Genomic DNA, 17,402 nt, shown 5'->3' on the forward strand with positions numbered 1-17,402 from the left:
TGCATGTAGAATCTAAAATATGACAGAAATGAACATAACTATGAAACAGAAACAGAATCACGGATATAGAGAACAGACTTGTGGTTATCAAGGGTTGGGGGGGAGAATGGGGTAGGGACTGATTGGGAGCTTGGGGTTAGCAAATGCAAACTACTATATATAGAATGGATTAATAACAAAATCCTACTGTATAGCACAGGGAACTATATTCAATATCCTGTGATAAACCATAATGAAAAGATCAAAAAAGAATGTATATATGTACCTGAGTCACTTTGCTGTACAGCAGAAATTAACACAACATTGTAAATCAACTATACTTCAATAAGATACATTTTAAAAATAAAGTCTGTATCTTAGAATAGTGAATATAGTGAGGACACACTAAAAACTGAAGGAATTAAAGAAATGCTTTGGGAAGATGCATTGTAGGAATAAACATGAAGTAATTAAACAGTATTGTTACCTCAAAAGAAACTGTTTGGAAGTAAATGTTTTCTCAGTATTATAGCCTATAGGTTGCAAAGTCAGAGACTACGAGTTCAGATAAGAATCCAGAAGGTTGGTTAGCAGTACCTGATAGGGGCCTTTCTAGCGAGGTTGAAGAGAGCCCTTCTGGAGGTGTCTTTTCCAATAGGTGGAATATTCAGGTTGTAAGGTGTGATGCTTAAGGTCTTCATTTCCTGAGAGCACAATGTGAAAAGATTACTCTAACTAAACATTGTTATATATATATATATATTTTTTTTTTTTGCTAAACATTGTTATTTTTAACAGAAGCAATTAGACCTGTGCAATATCGAAGTATATCTTCTTTTGTCAACGGTGGGTCAAAAGAAGCAGAAGCCAATTGCATTGGGTGTCTTATGATTATCTCAAAGGGTGACAGTTTATAAGCTCCAAAAGGAGTGGATCTGAGAGTTAGAAGGACCAATGTCAATGCTTTTCGCCAAGGTATTTGGAATTTTGCCAAGTGGGTTTTTTTTTTTTAAATTTAAGTATAGTTGATTCACAAAGTTGTGTTAGTTTTAGGTGTATACCAAAGTTATTCAGTTCATATATATATATATATCTTTTTCAGATTATTTTCCCTTATAGGTTATTACAAAATATTGAGTATGGGACTCCCCTGGTGGCACAATGGTTAAGAATCCGCCTGCAAATGCAGGGGATGCGGGTTCGAGCCCTGGTCTGGGAAGATCCCACATGCTACAGAGCAACTAAGCCCATGTGCCACGACTACTGAGCCTGCGCTCTAGAGCCCGCAAGCCACAACTACTGAAACCCGTGCGTCTAGAGCCCGTGCTCCACAACGAGAAGCCACTGCAATGAGAAGCCCATGCACCACAACAAAGAGTAGCCCCCACTCGCCACAACTAGAGAAAGCCACCCACAGCAATGAAGAACCAATGCAGCCAAAAAAAAAAAAATTGAGTATAGTTCCATGAGCTAATTATTAGAGAAATGTTAAATGAGAGAAATGTTATTAGAGAAATGTTAAATGTTAAAAAAAAAAAAGATTGTATAATGAAGCGATATAATGGGCCAAAGTAGCCATTGGTAAAGGTGCTGCCTCAGTTATATCAAAAGGAGTTGCAACAGCTTCCAGCACTCTATTTACCATTTTCTCCCATTAAATAAGAATCATCTGTAAACCATGAAAAATCTGCATTGGTTAGAGGAATCTCCTGTAGATTATTACCAGGTGTCAGACTATAATACCCTTATGGGTCAATGATGGTCCCCATGTTTGCAGGTGAGTACTCCAAGGGCATTCCCTTCCTTCCCACATATAAAAGGAAAAAGGGAAGCTGATAGTTAGAATGTCCAAGGGCAGGTGGTCTCAATAAGCTTTTCTTTAAGCCTTCAGAAGCTGTGTCATCTTGACCTCCCCAATTAATGGGGTCAGGTTTCCTGGGTTTCAATAAAGCATAGAGGGGCTGAGCCGTAAGAGAGAAATTTGGACTCCAATTTCAACAGTAACCAGCTAGCCTGAGAAAACCTTGTAATTGGTTCTTAGTTTAGGTTTGTAGAAGTTCAGGGTGCCATGAAGGCTCTCAGGATCCAGACGTAGCCACCGTTCTGAGATCAGGTGCTCTAAATATCGAACCTGAGTTTGAGCAGACTGCAGCTTTTCTTTGGAGACTTTATGTCCCTTTTGACCTTAAGTCAAAAGTTTTAGTAAGTGGATGCTGTCTTCCTGTGAGCAGATTCAAGAAGGAGAGCATCTATATGTTGTGAATCATCTATATACTGTAACTAAGTAGAACCCGCAGAAAACTTTATACCAGCTTTCAAGGTTTGTGAAAAGTACAACGGACTTTCTGTGAAATCCTGGGGCATTCTTCTCCAGGTGTAAGGTCATCTTTCCCAAGGCAAAAAGATATTGACTTGCCTTACCAGCTAGAATACTAAAGAATGCACTACATCAATCAATTACAGTGAAAATGTGCTCCCAGTGGGAATGGATGTCAGTAGGAGCAACAGGGCGTCGAGGGATAATGGCGTTGTGTATTGCTCAGGGGTCCTGGACAGACCTCCATTCTTGGCCCTTGGGTTTTCTCACAGGTAAAACAGGAGTATTACAGGGATTACTGCAAAGGATGATGATGCCCTGAGCCTTGAAATCTTCTGTTATGGGCTTTATTCTTTGAAGGGCTTCTTTACTTATAGGGTATTGTCTAATTCTGGGGAGAGATTCTGAGATCTATTTGAATCTTTTGTGGGAGGTGCACTGTGAATTTTTCCATTATTAGACATTTTGCCCGTAAGGGTGGTGATGGTAGCTGATTCAATAGGTTAAAATGATCAGTGTTTCCAGAACCAGCTCCTGTACTGTCAAAGGCAGAGAAAAAGATGTTAATTAATTAACATCTCTTGGTTACTTATCTTGGTTGGCTAATTTGATGGTTTCTGTCAAATTCTAGAATTATTTCCCCCTTTTGGAAGAAAGAAATCCTGGCATGATACTTCTTCAAGAAGTCTAAACCTAATAAATGGATAGGGGCAGAGGAGCTAAGGAGAAAGGGTGTGCATCTCTCAAGGGGCCTAAACAAAAGGGAATCGGTTCAGAGAGAGGAACCTCTTGAGGTTCATTGCAGACACCCCCTATTTGAACTGTTTTAGTACTACGAGGCAGGGGCTGCTTCATAGCAGTGGGGTTGAGCACCAAGTGGTGTGGCTCCAGTGTCCGTTAGGACAGAGAGAGATTCATTCCACATCTGGAGAGTTGTTTCCTCTGAGCTAAGGAGGAGCACTGGGAAACGCGACTGGAGTTGCTCAGAAGTCTGTCACTGAGAAATGGGAGGACACTGGAAAGGCCGGTTAGAAAGCTAAAGATACCTGAAACATTTACATTTGTAACAACCATTTTTCCAATGTCCTGGCTCTTTGCAATAATAGCAGAAACTGGAAGGTTTTGCTTCTGTTTAGGGAACTTCATTTGCCAGAGTTGAAGACAAAGAATTTTAGCAGTCTTTTTGGCGACTCTTCCAGGGTTTGAGTATGCTGATTTGCCAAATTAACTAAATCTGGAGTGAACATACTTTCCCATTCCATCCTGGTCCTTTCAACTAAAAGAGAAAGGTCCTGATTAAGCCCATTAATAAACATGGAGTTAAAGCCTAACCCAGTGGACTTAAACATCTGCAGACAGACAGGATTTTCTTTAAAAATAATCTGAAGTCAACTACAATAGTCACGGACAGCGTCATCGGATTTTTGTGCGCAAGCCTGAATTTTGTTCCCATCAACAGGCTTAGGAAAGGCTGCTATAATTGCTCAATGGGGGTTTTCAGTGAGTGCTGCAGCCTCTTGACAAGTTAGGGGTTTGCCTTTCTAATCCCTTCCAGTATGTTCCCATTGGGCTAGTTTCATCCAGTGTTTGGCTTGACCCTCACCAGCAAGCATGTGGACTAACTCATATAAACCTGAGAAACCATGTTGGTAGGTTTGAATAACTATGTGAAATTCTTCAGCAGACATATGGTGGGGAGGTCCTCGGTGACTTCAGGGAACTCTTTAACTGCAGCTCACAGTTTGGCCTTAGTTCAGGGGACCTAAGTACTTGGGGGCTTATATGGCTCCTCAGAAGATTTAACACTAAAGGGGCAGTTTCTGCTAGGTTCAGAGAAGGAGGAAAATGGCACTAGAGGTGGAGCCTGAGACGGAGGAAAGCGGGGGACAAACGTGAGCCTTTGGAAGGCATTTTGTCTTTAACAGCTCACCTCAATTAACTTAATTATCGTATTCTGCACAGAGGCAATTTTTTAGACTCCTGATAATGGTTGGAAGCCTCAAAATACCAATCAAAATAAACATCCAATTGAGTTTGGCTATTTCAGAGCCGTGGCTGTGTAACAGATTTTAAGAAAGGTAAGTTTGGAGAGTCCAGAAGTGCCCCATAATGGCCATCGATGTTACTTCTGGTTAAGTCATAAATCAAATAAACACGAGGAGGCACCACGGTTTTTAAACTAAAATTGGCTGGGGCCTGGGAGGGGGGTGTGTGACCTCAAAACATTTAGATAACTGGGATCCAATTTTTCAGAGGTTCTTCCCTAGAGCAAAGAATAATTTTTAATAGCCGGCAGGTCAAATACCAGCACAGTTACAGTAGGAACTGCCTGATTTCAAAAGAAACGGAAGTGTGAGTACTCACAGCCCAAACAAGGCCTTAACAAATAAAGGACAAAGGCTTTAAACAGATCCTCAATAAAGGCTGAAGAGCTTCAAAATGCAAAAAGAGCGGAGCTTGGATCCAGCAAAAACACTTACCCTCAGATTTCAGGGTCAGCAAGAAAGCAGGAGTTCCGTGGGCTCCAAGGTAGCGACACCTGTTTGTTCACCAGCCTCGGAGTTGTCAGCGTTCTTCTCTGGATCTCTGTGGGACCTCCATGTAGCGTTAACTTAAAACAACAGAACAGCAAATTATTTACCAACAAAACGCGTTTATTTGGGAGCAGCAAAAAATGTAACTTGGGACAGGCAACTACGGCAAACCACATGCAAATCTGGTGAAGCGCAGGAGGGGAAACTCTTATAGAGAAGGGGAAGTTGGGTGGGGCTGTCATAAACAAAAAGTCCATTGGAGGAAAGCGAAAGCTCAAAGTATAGTGGCTTTTCATTGGCTGAGTTGTGACAGTCTCTCATTGGCTGGGCTGTTGTCAAGCGGGAGAAAAATCTTTCCTCCTCCTTCTGGTGGTAGTAAAGTACTATCACTTGCTGCCAGAGAGGTAGTATCACTTCCTGCCAGAGAGGCAAAGTACCTCTCTTCCTGTTGGGATCTGTATTGACATGAGAGCTTCTCCCTCTGGCCTCCTGACTCCATTTTAGTGAGGTTTTATTTTATTAATTTTCACACAGTTTAACAGTAGATCATGTCAGATTTAATGACAAATTTTATTGGGAAAGGAGTTAGTGGATCACCTTACACCCATGAGAATGGCTACTATCAAAAAACCAGAAAATAAGTGTTGGTGAGAATGTGGAGAAGCAGGAGAACACTTTTGCACTGTTGGTGGGAATGTAAAATGGTGCAGCCACTATGGAAAAAAGCAGGACAGTTCCTCAAAAATTTTTAAATAGAACTACCATATGATCCAGCAGTTTCACTTCTGGGTATATATACAGAAGAATTAAAAGCAGGATTGTAAAGAGATATTTGCCCACCCATGTTCAGCACTGTTCACAAGAGCCAAGAGGTGGAAGCAACCCAAATGTCCATCAATGGATGAATGGACAAACAAATGTGGTATGTGCATACAATGGAACATTAGTTAGCCTTAAAAAAGGAAATCTTTTCACACGTTATATCATGGATGATCTTGATGACATTATACTAAGTGAAATAAGCCAGTCACAAAATGACAAATACTGTATGATTCCACTTAAGTGAAGTATCGAGAATAGTCAGATTCACAGAAACAAAAAGTAGAAGAGTGGTTGCCAGGATTTAGGGAGAGGGAAGAATGAGGAGGTGCTGTTTAATGGGTACAGAGATTGTTTTGCAAGACGAAAAAGTTGTGGAGATTAGTTGTCCGACAATGTGAATATGCTTAACACTATTGAACTGTACACTTAAAAACGGTTAAGATGGTAACTTTTGTGTCATATGTGTGCTACCACAATTAAAAAAAGATTTAGTGGATTGAGATACAATGCCATTAGTCAAATCATCGTTGAATTGCAACCGTGGGTTGGCTATGGATAGAAGAATTGAGGAAAATCAAAACATCCACTGAGAATCAGTTGGTCATACGGCATTTACCTTATAGAGTATTGCATATGTCATTATCATTTGTAGACCATGTGTTACTTATCCTTTACATGAGTAAAGGGTTGAATACAATTACATATAAATGTATGCACAAACATTTTTGTGCCCAGAGAGCTGGCTGTTTACATTTACCAGCACACCACTGTCAGGACTGGGCTCCCAGCCATGAAGTGAAGTCTGGGCTGGTGGAAGGACGTTGGCCTGGGTCAGGTGTCTGGGCTCTACTTCAGACTTCTCCACTAACTATATGGACGACTTGCTTAGGCTCTTGAGTCTCAGTTTCTTCACCTGTTAAATGAGAGCCCGATTGGGTAACCTGATTATTTTCTGCTGTAAAAGTCTATGACCATGTCAGATTGTAAGCTCCATGAAAGTAGGGGCTGTTTTTCATCTTTGCATTTCTAAAAGCACTTAGCACGGTTCTTTGCACACTCGACTAATGTCTGTCAAATTAAGTGAGCAAGTAGAATTTTTCTCAAAATGTTGGTGATTCCTAAAGATGACAATGGCTAATATTTCCTTTATTATCATGCAGAAGCTGCTTTATCTCATTGAATCCTTTCAACTCTATGCAGTAGGAACAGTTATTAACCCCATTTACACAAACAAAGTAAAAGAGAGTCCCAATATCTCATAACCAGTAAATGACAAACTAGGATTGGAACTCGAGTCTGTCTCATTTTACAAACCCTCTTAACCACTGCCCTACGCTGCTTCATATCACGAATTAAGGCCTTCTCCACAATTCTGATCATGGGGAAGCCCTCTGCAATGCTAGAAAAGTGAACTGACAAGCAATTCTTTACATCCCTTCACTGCAACCCCAAAAGTGTTATCATCTGTGTCTGTAATTAGTGATTTAGTGAGAATCACTTGTAGTTCCTCTAAAATGCAAATTTCTGAGCCCCACCCTAGACCTATTCAATCAGAATTTCTGGGATGAGGCAAGAAAGCTGCATTTTTAGCTGAACTATTATGATTTGAGGGTCCCGAACATTTGGGAGAAGCACCAGCCTAGAGCAGGGACTTTCAAACACTTTAAACCACAATTCACTTAACAAAACATTTTACATTGTGACCCAGCACTCACATACATATTCCAACAGAAATGTGAGCATTTTGGGGACTTCCCTGGTGGCTCAGTGGTTAAGCCTCCATGCTCCCAATACAGGGGACCCACGTTCGATCCCTGGTCAGGGAACTAGATCCCACATGCATGCTGCAACTGAGAGTTCACATGCCACAACTAAGGAGGCTGCAAGCCGCAACTAAGACCTGGCACAGCCAAATAAATTTTTTTTTAAAAAAGGGAGCATTTTGATTTTTTTTATTGTGTGCTTTTATTCTATACATGTTCAAAAGCCAACATGTACAAGGCCATTTAGCAAAATGCCACCACGGGTTTCGCAGTTTGTAATTTTAAAAAACAATGGTCAAAAGCTGCTGTGGCTCATAAATTATGCAATAAGGGGTTTTGAGTAAGATTGAAAAATAGGAGTAAACCGACATTCCCAGCAGGAAAAATACTGCTTGACATTTCAAAAAATTTGTTCTCCCCCCACAGCTTTATTGAGGTATAACTGACAAATAAGATTGTATAAAGCACACATTATGATGATTGCTACACATAAACTTTGTAAAATGATTACCACAATCAGATTAATAAAACAAGCATCACTTCAGAGCAATTATAATGTTATAATAAAAGAGGCATCTAATCAGAGTGGCGGAGTCAGGTAAGGCTGTCCTGAGGAGGTGATATTTGAGCTAAGTCTCAAAGGGTGAATAAAAGCAGAAAGAAGCCGAAGAAGGGGGAAGTAGGACATTCCTGTTAGTTTGGGTGTCCCTGAAAAGAGAGTCTGCCATAAGGACTCATGACTAGATAGTTCCGTTGACGTATGATCCCAAGAAGCTCGAGTGAGGCAGAGAAAGAGAAAGTCAATGAAGGTGGTGTTTTGAGTTCATTACAACTGTGGACCACTGGGACTTTATTCCAGTGAGGACTTTTGAAGGAACATGGAAAATGTACTGAAGAATTGCCTCTCTCAAGGGCAAGTGCTAGGGCAAGGGCATCTCTCCATTGACTCCAGTCCTTACTGGAATACGGTGTGTGTGCGTGCGCGTGCGCGCTGTGATGGAAGTGGAAAATTGACTATCTTATTTTCTAATGGGTAAATACCCTCATTCTTTGAAGCCAGTGACAAATGGGGTGGAGTTGAGGGGTTCAAAGTATCTTGTACCATTTTCCAAATGTTCTTTATTTCAAGTGAGAGTTGAGGGCAGCCAAATTTTTCATAGTCTACTCCACATGCCTTACAATTTGGATAGATTCTTTCCACAGTCTCATGTAGGTAATATATCCAATCTCAGTTTTTAGTGTTGTGAATGTTCATTTCTTTCTATGTTCTCTGTTTCAGTGGAAAGTTAAAATGACCTCAACAAGGACTGGTCTTTTGACATTTTGAACCGTTGTATCAGTACAGTGTGTTTACCCTACCATGCATTAGTGTCAGGAGAAATGCTAACATCATCTCCAGAAGGAACATTTGTGGAAATCAACTTTTGCTTGACATGAACATTTTTAGAACTGCTTCTTAGGTTCTGTTATTCCTAGTTTTTATGAGTGCAAGAAACTAATCAGGAGAATTATATTAATTTATTATATTAATTTATTTATATATTATTTATATATATATTTATTAATTATATTAATTTAATTTATTAATTTAGTCATGATCAGTAAGCAATAGAGACCAAACTGAATCTCATAATTGTAAAGTTAAAAAGAACACTGTGTACTAACACAGGAAAAATATGTGGATAGGAAAACGATTTACTAATTTAAAAGCAAAATATAAAATTTAGGAAATTTAACAATAAAATGTGATTTTCTCATAATTATCTCTCAAATTACATAATCAGATTAGAATAACTTTCTTTGTAATAAAGTAATTTGTAATAGAAGCTAATCTCTTGGATTAAAAAAATGAGTTTTAGTGTAAGAGAGATAAATCATTGCTGGAAATATTATTCAAATATTAACTTGTTCTTTATTCTTTATATTTTCCAGATTTTATTTTCAAAATGGCTAATTTATAGTATTTTCCCCAAACATTACAATTTGTCATTTCTTATTCTTTCAAAGTTGGCATGCTGAGATTCCTTTTTAACAGATTCAACTCGTTACTTCAAAATGAAAAAGGGTTTAGGTGCAAACAGCTTCTTCAAAGTACAGGTTTATGAGATTTAAGAGCTTTTAAAAACAGCACTGACAAGAAAAATACTCTAAATAATAATTGAAAAATATATGGGAATACTCCATCACTAGTACGTATTTTAAGTCTAAATTTATTTTTTCTTTTCTTGGAACTTTTGAGTAAATCCATTTTTTGTGGATATCATAGTCTTAAATAATTAAAGTATATTTTTCAGGGGTAAAAACCTTTGACTTCATTGGAGCTTCTATGTCTCATGGAATTAGGTTTAAGGCTGTAACTGCTCAGAAATAATCATTTACACAATTCACTGACCTCTACATCAAAAGACACCTTATAAATGCACATCATGACACTGTAGAGAATAAACATGCAAGTACTGTCAAGTCTGTTCTAAAAATGGAGGCACTGAATTACAGATTATAATTAGAATGAGAGACTACATGATATTTAGTGCCATTTGCAGGGCTTACTTCTTGAAATCCATGCCTGGCAAATGATTACTGTTATATGTTTAGTATCTGTTTTTTAAAAATACATTTTTATTGGAGTATAGTTGCTTCACAATGCTGTGCTAGTTTCTGCTGTACAACAAAGTGAATCAGCCATATGCACACATATATCCCCATATCCCCTCCCTCTTGCGTCTCCCTCCCACCCTCCCTATCCCACCTCTCTAGGGGGTCACAAAGCACTGAGCTGATCTCCCTGTGCTATGTGGCTGCTTCCCACTAGCTATCTATTTTACATTTGGTAGTGTATATATGCCCATGCCACTCTCTCACTTCGTCCCAGCTTACCCTTCCCTCTCCCCTTGTCCTCAAGTCCATTCTCTATGTCTACGTCTTTATTCCTACCTTTTTATTTTTAGATTCCACATATATGCGTCAGCATACGGTATTTGTTTTTCTCTTTCTGACTTACTTCACTCTGTATGACAGACTCTAGGTCCATCCACCTCACTACAAATAACTCAATTTCGTTTCTTTTTATGGCTGAGTAATATTCCATTGTATATATGTGCCACATCTTCTTTATCCATTCATCTGTTGATGGACATTTAGGTTAATATCTATTTGAATACAAGGATCCAATCATTTTGCACACCCAGACTTCAGGGCCACCTTCCCCCAAGGTACATAGTCAGCGTGCTATTAACTACTGATGTTGCCATGATCACTAGCAGCATCTGTTCCTCAATGTTTTCAACATGACATTGGAGAAATATTAGAACTCCAAACTTAGAATAAACTTCTAAAATTGTATGTGTGGAGTGCTTTTCCATTTAAAAACCAGGTAGATATGCATAGTACTGATAAATGTTTAGCAATCAGCTCTCTAGTGGGAAAAAAGCCGTGATTTAAAGCATTTGTAATTCCAAGCTTCCAATATAATGACTTCACTGAATGCGGTGTTGTTTATATAATATTTCCCCCACACTGATTACCAACACACCTACATAACCTTAGGAGCATGATAATAGTAAAATACTTATGAAGTGATGAGTTTGAATATTTATTGCCTTTGTTTTTAATATAGTTTATTTAATTGTAAATTTATGTAATTTAATATTTATTATCGACTGTGTTAAAAAAAAAACAGGCTTACGAAGGTCTTAAAAATTTAACAAGCAGCTCTCGTGAGCTGGTATGAGCCAGCTCCAGCATACCACTGGGCAATAAAGATATTATTATTGCTGATTTATAGATGAGGACACTGGGGCTGAAGAGAGGGAAAAAAAGTTAACATTTATTGACCACACAGTGTTGGACACAATAATCAATCATAACTCCTATAACCCTCAAAACAACTCAGTGAGGCAAGATGTATTATTCTGGTTTTACAGATGCAAAAACAGAATTTTCCTAATGTCATAATGCTATTAAGTGACAAAATCAGAATTAGAGCCCAGTTTCTCTGACTTAGGATTCTCACTTTTTTTTATGCCCCCTATCTCTTGCCCACATAAACTATGGAAGAATACCACTGGCTATCAGATCAGGCACTGTGAGATACAGCAATGGGTCATTTGCCTTTTAAAATACTACTTTTTAGTGGTGACTGTGGCTATAGATTTCAAAAATCACAATATATAAACAGTGGAAAATTAATACTGTCTGCATTGATTTGGTTTCAGAATTAAAAGATACTGGTTTTAAAATTTTAGTAACTAAAAAGCTTGGGTAAAAATAAGGCTAAGAAAGAAGAGAGAGAAATATATCCTAGTACAGTAGTTATAATATCAAACAGTATGATGTAATGATGAGTGGAGAGTGTAACACAACCGAAACTATAAACAATTACTTTTTGAGTACTCAGGATTATGAGGAACAATGCTCAGTATGGAGATGAGACAGATATTCAATAAAACAAGGTCTAAAGTGAATCATTATTCAAGATCAATAACTTACTTCTTTTATTGTATGTTGCCTTTAATTGGACATCAACAACAAAAAGAAATCAACATAAAACAAGCTGACATCCCTTGTTACTGATAGATTCTTTGCAATTGCTTTGAAGATTAATGTAACGTGATGTCATCACATAGTATTAAAAATGCTCCAAAAGCCTTAGTACAAAGGCTGTAAGAAAATAAAGATTTAAAAATAACATTAAAAGATTCTAATTATGATTAAAGTACCTTGCAAGAATAATGAAAATATATTTAGAAGTGAAAGATCTACCTTTCAAGAAGTCTCATTGTAAGCACAATATTCATTCCAATTAACTATTTTTTTGGAAGCCATGTAAGGTTTGTGAGAAATTTCTGTGCAAATATTATGGTATTCACAAATAAAAGTTTTAATGCATTGTATTAAAAAAAAAAACAGGTTTGTGTATTTCTCATAGCATGGATAAGATCAAGAAGTTTACAACCACGAAGTTCCAAGTCTCTTTGTGCGATAGGAACTAAGACAGGCCTGGGACCTTGGACCCTTTGCGGCAGTGCTGCAGTGCTTGCACATGGACACACCTCTCCTTGAGCAACAAAATACAAAGAAATTGTATGGGACTAAAAATAACTGCATGCATGCTCAGCTGGGGCAAATTATGGACAAAAAGATACAAAAGACCAAAATACTCAACTGCCACTTCTGAAGAGCCCGGAGCAAAAACAGGGTGTCGGGAGCAAAAGCAGAGTGCTGCACATGCCCACTGCACTCAACACCACCTAAGGGATGGGCAAAACACCTAAGACACCCCTCCGGCCTGACCCTTGGACACACCCCTACCCTGACCTCATATAAGGAACAAGCTCGCCCCACCCGCCTTAGCCAGCGAGCAAGGGAACCTGCTGTTTGTTCTCACTCCCCCTGCTGCAGCAGGGGCCCCAATAAAAAGCCTTGCCTGAATTTCTTGTCTGGCCTCTAGTCAATTTCTATTGATTGGGGAAGGCCAAGAACCCTGGTGGGTATCAGATTTATACTCAGTTCAGGACTGAAAAGTGCTTTGAATTCTGAATGTTGAAGGGTGTTTTGGCATGATAAACTATTGTACTTCTTTTTAATCACCTGTCTTCTGTAAGTTATTAAACTTCCATCATAATTGATTTTCTTCTTTCAAAATTATATCACCAGAAGTGACATTTGGAACAAGCACTGAATTTAAACAGAGATTTCCTTGTTTTCTGTCCCTGCCCTTTCTGGTGGTTGCTGGGAGAAGAATGGCCTTTGGGGGGATTCACAGAGTTGTTTCTAAATGGGAAGCTCCCTGCCCTTCTCCAGGGCACCAGCAGCTCTTCCTGGCGGTGCCGCCAGCATGAGTGGTCTCAGAAGGGGTTTGAAAGACTGGGCCTTATTGCTTGCCTCATCCCTCTGCCTGCTGACTTGAAGCTTGAAAAACAAGTGAGAGGGACAAATGACCATTACCTGCCCTCCCAGATGTGTCCCACAAGGACGATGCCTGACTGTGGAGCTGAACGTGCTTCCAATGAAACAGAAACAGAACCAAATCAAACTAAAATTGTTAAATTAATTAAATTATTTACAAGTAAATAAACTAGGAAAGCAAGGCACTCATGCCCCAAACAACATGAAAACATGAGAACACAGAGTTAGACATTATCTTGACGTGTTTCTAGTATCTTTACACATGGCATTTTTGTTTCACTAATAATTGATGAAGTTGTATCAATATGTAATGAGATCACTTATATGTGGAATCTAAGAAAATTACATAAATGAACTTATTTACAAAACAGAAATAGACTCACAGACTTAGAAAACAAGCTTATGGTTACCAAAGGGGTAATGTGGGAGGAGGGATAAATTAGGAGGTTGGGATTAGCATATACACACTACTGTATAAAATAGATAATCAACAAGGACCTACTGTATAACACAGGGAACTCAATATTCTGTAATGACCTATATGGGAAAAGAATCTGAAAAGGAGTAGATATATGTATATGTATTACTGAATCAGTTTGCTGTATACCTGAAACTAACACAACATTGTAAATCCAATGTAAAACTATACTCCAATATAAAATAAAAATTTTAGAAAACCAATTTAGATTCTTATTTTAACAGTGCTCTAATTGTTCTACACGGTAGAATTCATTATAAGGCAGACTTGGGTATTTTGTGCAAGGACAGTAAGTAATTACTGGAAGTATAAGAAAACCTAATGAAAACACTTTAACATTTAGCGTGGTCCTCCACTATGAATTTGTGACAATGCACAGATTAGATGTATACTGCAAGGTTTATGCTCCTGCATCTCAATGTCACCATTATTTCTGTCTTTTTGGTCCATGATTCAGAAATCTAAGCGAGGATAGCCGATATCTGAGCTATGGTCTGGTGATTCAGCCAAAAAAACATCAAAGAAGTTTCCTTCCACTATTCCTTGCCTTTTCCATCATCTGTCCCCTGCCTTATTCTTTGCACTATTAAAATGTAATAGAGACCCGGAGAAAATTTATCTCTTTTTAAGCATGACTCATATTATTTGTCTGAGGGCATAGGCATGATAGTGATAGGTGCTTCCAAAGAACCTAGAGATGAAAAGAGGCATCTAAATCAATGTTCAGAACACCAGAACCATTATTACCTGATAGGAGAGAGAAGCAGGTCATAGTTGGGAACATTTTTCTTAGGATTATAAAAACAACAGAAGAAAACACTCTTGTGGTTTTGCTGATGGCAGCAAATTCTTTTGGAAAGGAGGCTAGACTATGAGAGTAAGGTGTGGGGACCAAGAATAAGACCTTGACCCAGCCCAGACTACCGGGTGTAAGCCTCCAGTTTTGCCAATTGTATCGAATAAAAGAATATATAGTTTTTCCAATCAGACCCCTATGAGGATTAGATAAATATTTCGTAGTTTAATAGAGTAGATTCCCACCTGGGTGACTGTGATATTTCATAATTGTTATTATTGATGATGTATTTGTTCATCAGGTGTTAGATGTAATACTACGGCAGACATATTGGAAGTAGGGAACTTTCATTAGTTGGATTTGTAACTGGTTCTCAGAGATGAATTTTTCAATATTTATTATTCCAGTTCAGTAAAAACAACCCCACAGTTATGTATATTGATATATGTGAAATATACTTTCTCCTTGAAGAAAACTATGTGGACATGTTTTACCTTGAAGAATTTCTCGTATAAATTGTTTAGAAATTTTTTATGCTCCACTGGTCCAAAATTTGAGAGTAATACATTTAAATTCCAGCAACCCCCCCCAAAAGCCACTTATTAAAACTACTCAATAAAATCTATAATGATAATAGCATTCTGTTTTCTAATTTTATATAGAGAAACATCTCTGAAAAAGATAATTACTCTCTGGACTAAAATTTCACATTTTCTAGCACAAGTAGGTATTTAGAGTAGGTATTTGATACATTTTTAAAAATAAATGAAAACATATACAAAGATCTAATCTGATCCCTGATTCCAGAATTTAATATTTGTTACTTAAATTTAAACTTTAAAATGCAAATTTTAATTTAATATACAACTTTATGAGATGAAAACAGACAATACCAACAATTTATAAAATAGAGTTAGATCTCTCTTTTTTAAAAAAATTATTTTATTTATTTTTGGCTGCATTGGGTCTTTGTTGCTACGCACGGGCCTTCTCTAGTTGCAGCGAGCAGGGGCTACTATTTTTTTTTTTTCTTTTGCGGTACGCGGGCCTCTCCCGTTGCGGAGCACAGGCTCCTGACGCGCAGGCTCAGCGGCCATGGCTCACGGGCCCAGCCGCTCCGCGGCATGTGGGATCTTCCCTGGGGCACGAACCCGCGTCCCCTGCATCCGCAGGCGGACTCTCAACCACTGCGCCACCAGGGAAGCCCAGGGCTACTCTTTGCTGTGGTGCGCGGGCTTCTCATTATGGTGGCTTCTCTTGTTGCAGAGCACCGGCTCTAGGTATGCAGACTTCAGTAGTTGCAGCGTGCGGGCTCAGTAGTTGTGGCTCGCAGGCTCTAGAGCGCAGTCTTAGTAGTTGTGGTGCATAGGCTTAGTTGCTCTGCAGCATGTGTGATCTTCCCGGATCAGGGCTCAAACCTGTGTCCCCTGCATTGGCAGGCGGATTCTTAACCACTGTGCCACCAGGGAAGCCCAAGATCTCTTTTTGAAAAAACCACATTAGACTTTAAGCTACATTAGAGCAGAGGCTGTCTCTCTTGTTTGATGTGCTCACCCAAGTGTCCTGAACAATTCCAGGCACACAGTAGGTGCACAATAAGGATATTTGTTGTCACTGAAGCTCTTTAATTGGACTAAAGAAAACAATCTGTCTTCACACCTAAAAATAAAAGATAGGGTATGCTATTTTTTTATTTCTCATTTTTAAAATTTTATTTTATATTGGAGTATATCCAATTAACAATGTTGTGATAGTTTCAGGTGCACAGCTAAGTGACTCAACCATACATAGACATGTATCCATTCTACCCCAGACTAAGATGGGATATGCTTTTGCTCTACTTTCTCATCCCTTCTTGTGGCAACATGGATTTTTGTGAGGTTACTGAATGCATTTAATCTAGATAGATTTTTTATTCCTAGCAGTCTGGATTATTGACTTTCCAAAGTTATTGAGTTTTCAAAGTACTTAGAGCACTCTAAGAGATGTATGTTAGGAAGTGACATTAACAAGTATACAGGCAAATAGAAATTTTTTGGTTCGAAGAAATTTTCAAAGATTTTTAAAGACTATTTTTACTTTAGATTTAACAATGGTTCATTCAGTGTTTGGATTATTTTAAGATTTTGACTTGTTTCTCTTTGCTTAGGGAAAATAATTAACATAATAACAGTATCTATAACAATAACAACCCACCTACCATCTACTGAGTGATCGCAACGGGCCAGGCACTGTTCTGAGCACTTCACAGGTACTGACATGGTAGCCGTCAGAGCAATCATGCAACTGAGCATGGACGTTACCTCCAGTTCATAGATGAGGAAACAGGCAGAGAGAAAGTAAGTGACTTGCTCAAGTTCGCACAGCAGGCAAGTGCCAAAGCCAAGTTGTGAACCCAGGCAGTGTGTCTTCCACCCTCATTAGCTGACGAAATCAAAGCCTTTATAAATTATGTCACATGAATTATATACGAGTTATATACATGGTATAGGATTAGCACTCTGATTCAATGAATGATTATTCTAGGACTACTTAAAAACTGTTTTCCCTTGAGTAAGTATAATCACAAATAATAAAGTTGCCAAGAATTCAAAAAAAAAAATTCACATCCTTTGGTTCTTCTGTCGGTCACGGAAACAGAAACCCCTCCAGGTATTTTAAACAGAGGGGTCTTAATATAGTGAACTGGTTACGTAAGGTGTTGGAAAGGCTGGAGATGCAAAAAGAAGGTGATGTGGTTATCCACAGGTATGTGACAACACTTCAAGTTTGAGTCTGGGAGTAAAGAGGAAATGCTGTCACCCGA

General features: G+C 38.5%; 1 long non-coding RNA gene across 1 annotated transcript in view; it reads right to left on the minus strand.

Moving 5' to 3' along the window:
- Positions 1–270: 270 nt before the first annotated feature.
- The window catches only part of LOC141275991 (uncharacterized), a 294,048-nt gene continuing 276,916 nt past the window's right edge, over positions 271–17,402 (minus strand). The window contains exons 6-7 of the long non-coding RNA XR_012324726.1: positions 4,777–4,907; positions 271–683 (exon numbers count right to left, since the gene is read on the minus strand). This is a non-coding gene — a long non-coding RNA (uncharacterized lncRNA). The remainder of the gene's footprint in view (positions 684–4,776; positions 4,908–17,402) is intronic.

This window comes from Tursiops truncatus, chromosome 12 (genome assembly GCF_011762595.2).
Source record: "Tursiops truncatus isolate mTurTru1 chromosome 12, mTurTru1.mat.Y, whole genome shotgun sequence".
Classification (NCBI taxonomy): Eukaryota; Metazoa; Chordata; class Mammalia; order Artiodactyla; family Delphinidae; genus Tursiops; species Tursiops truncatus.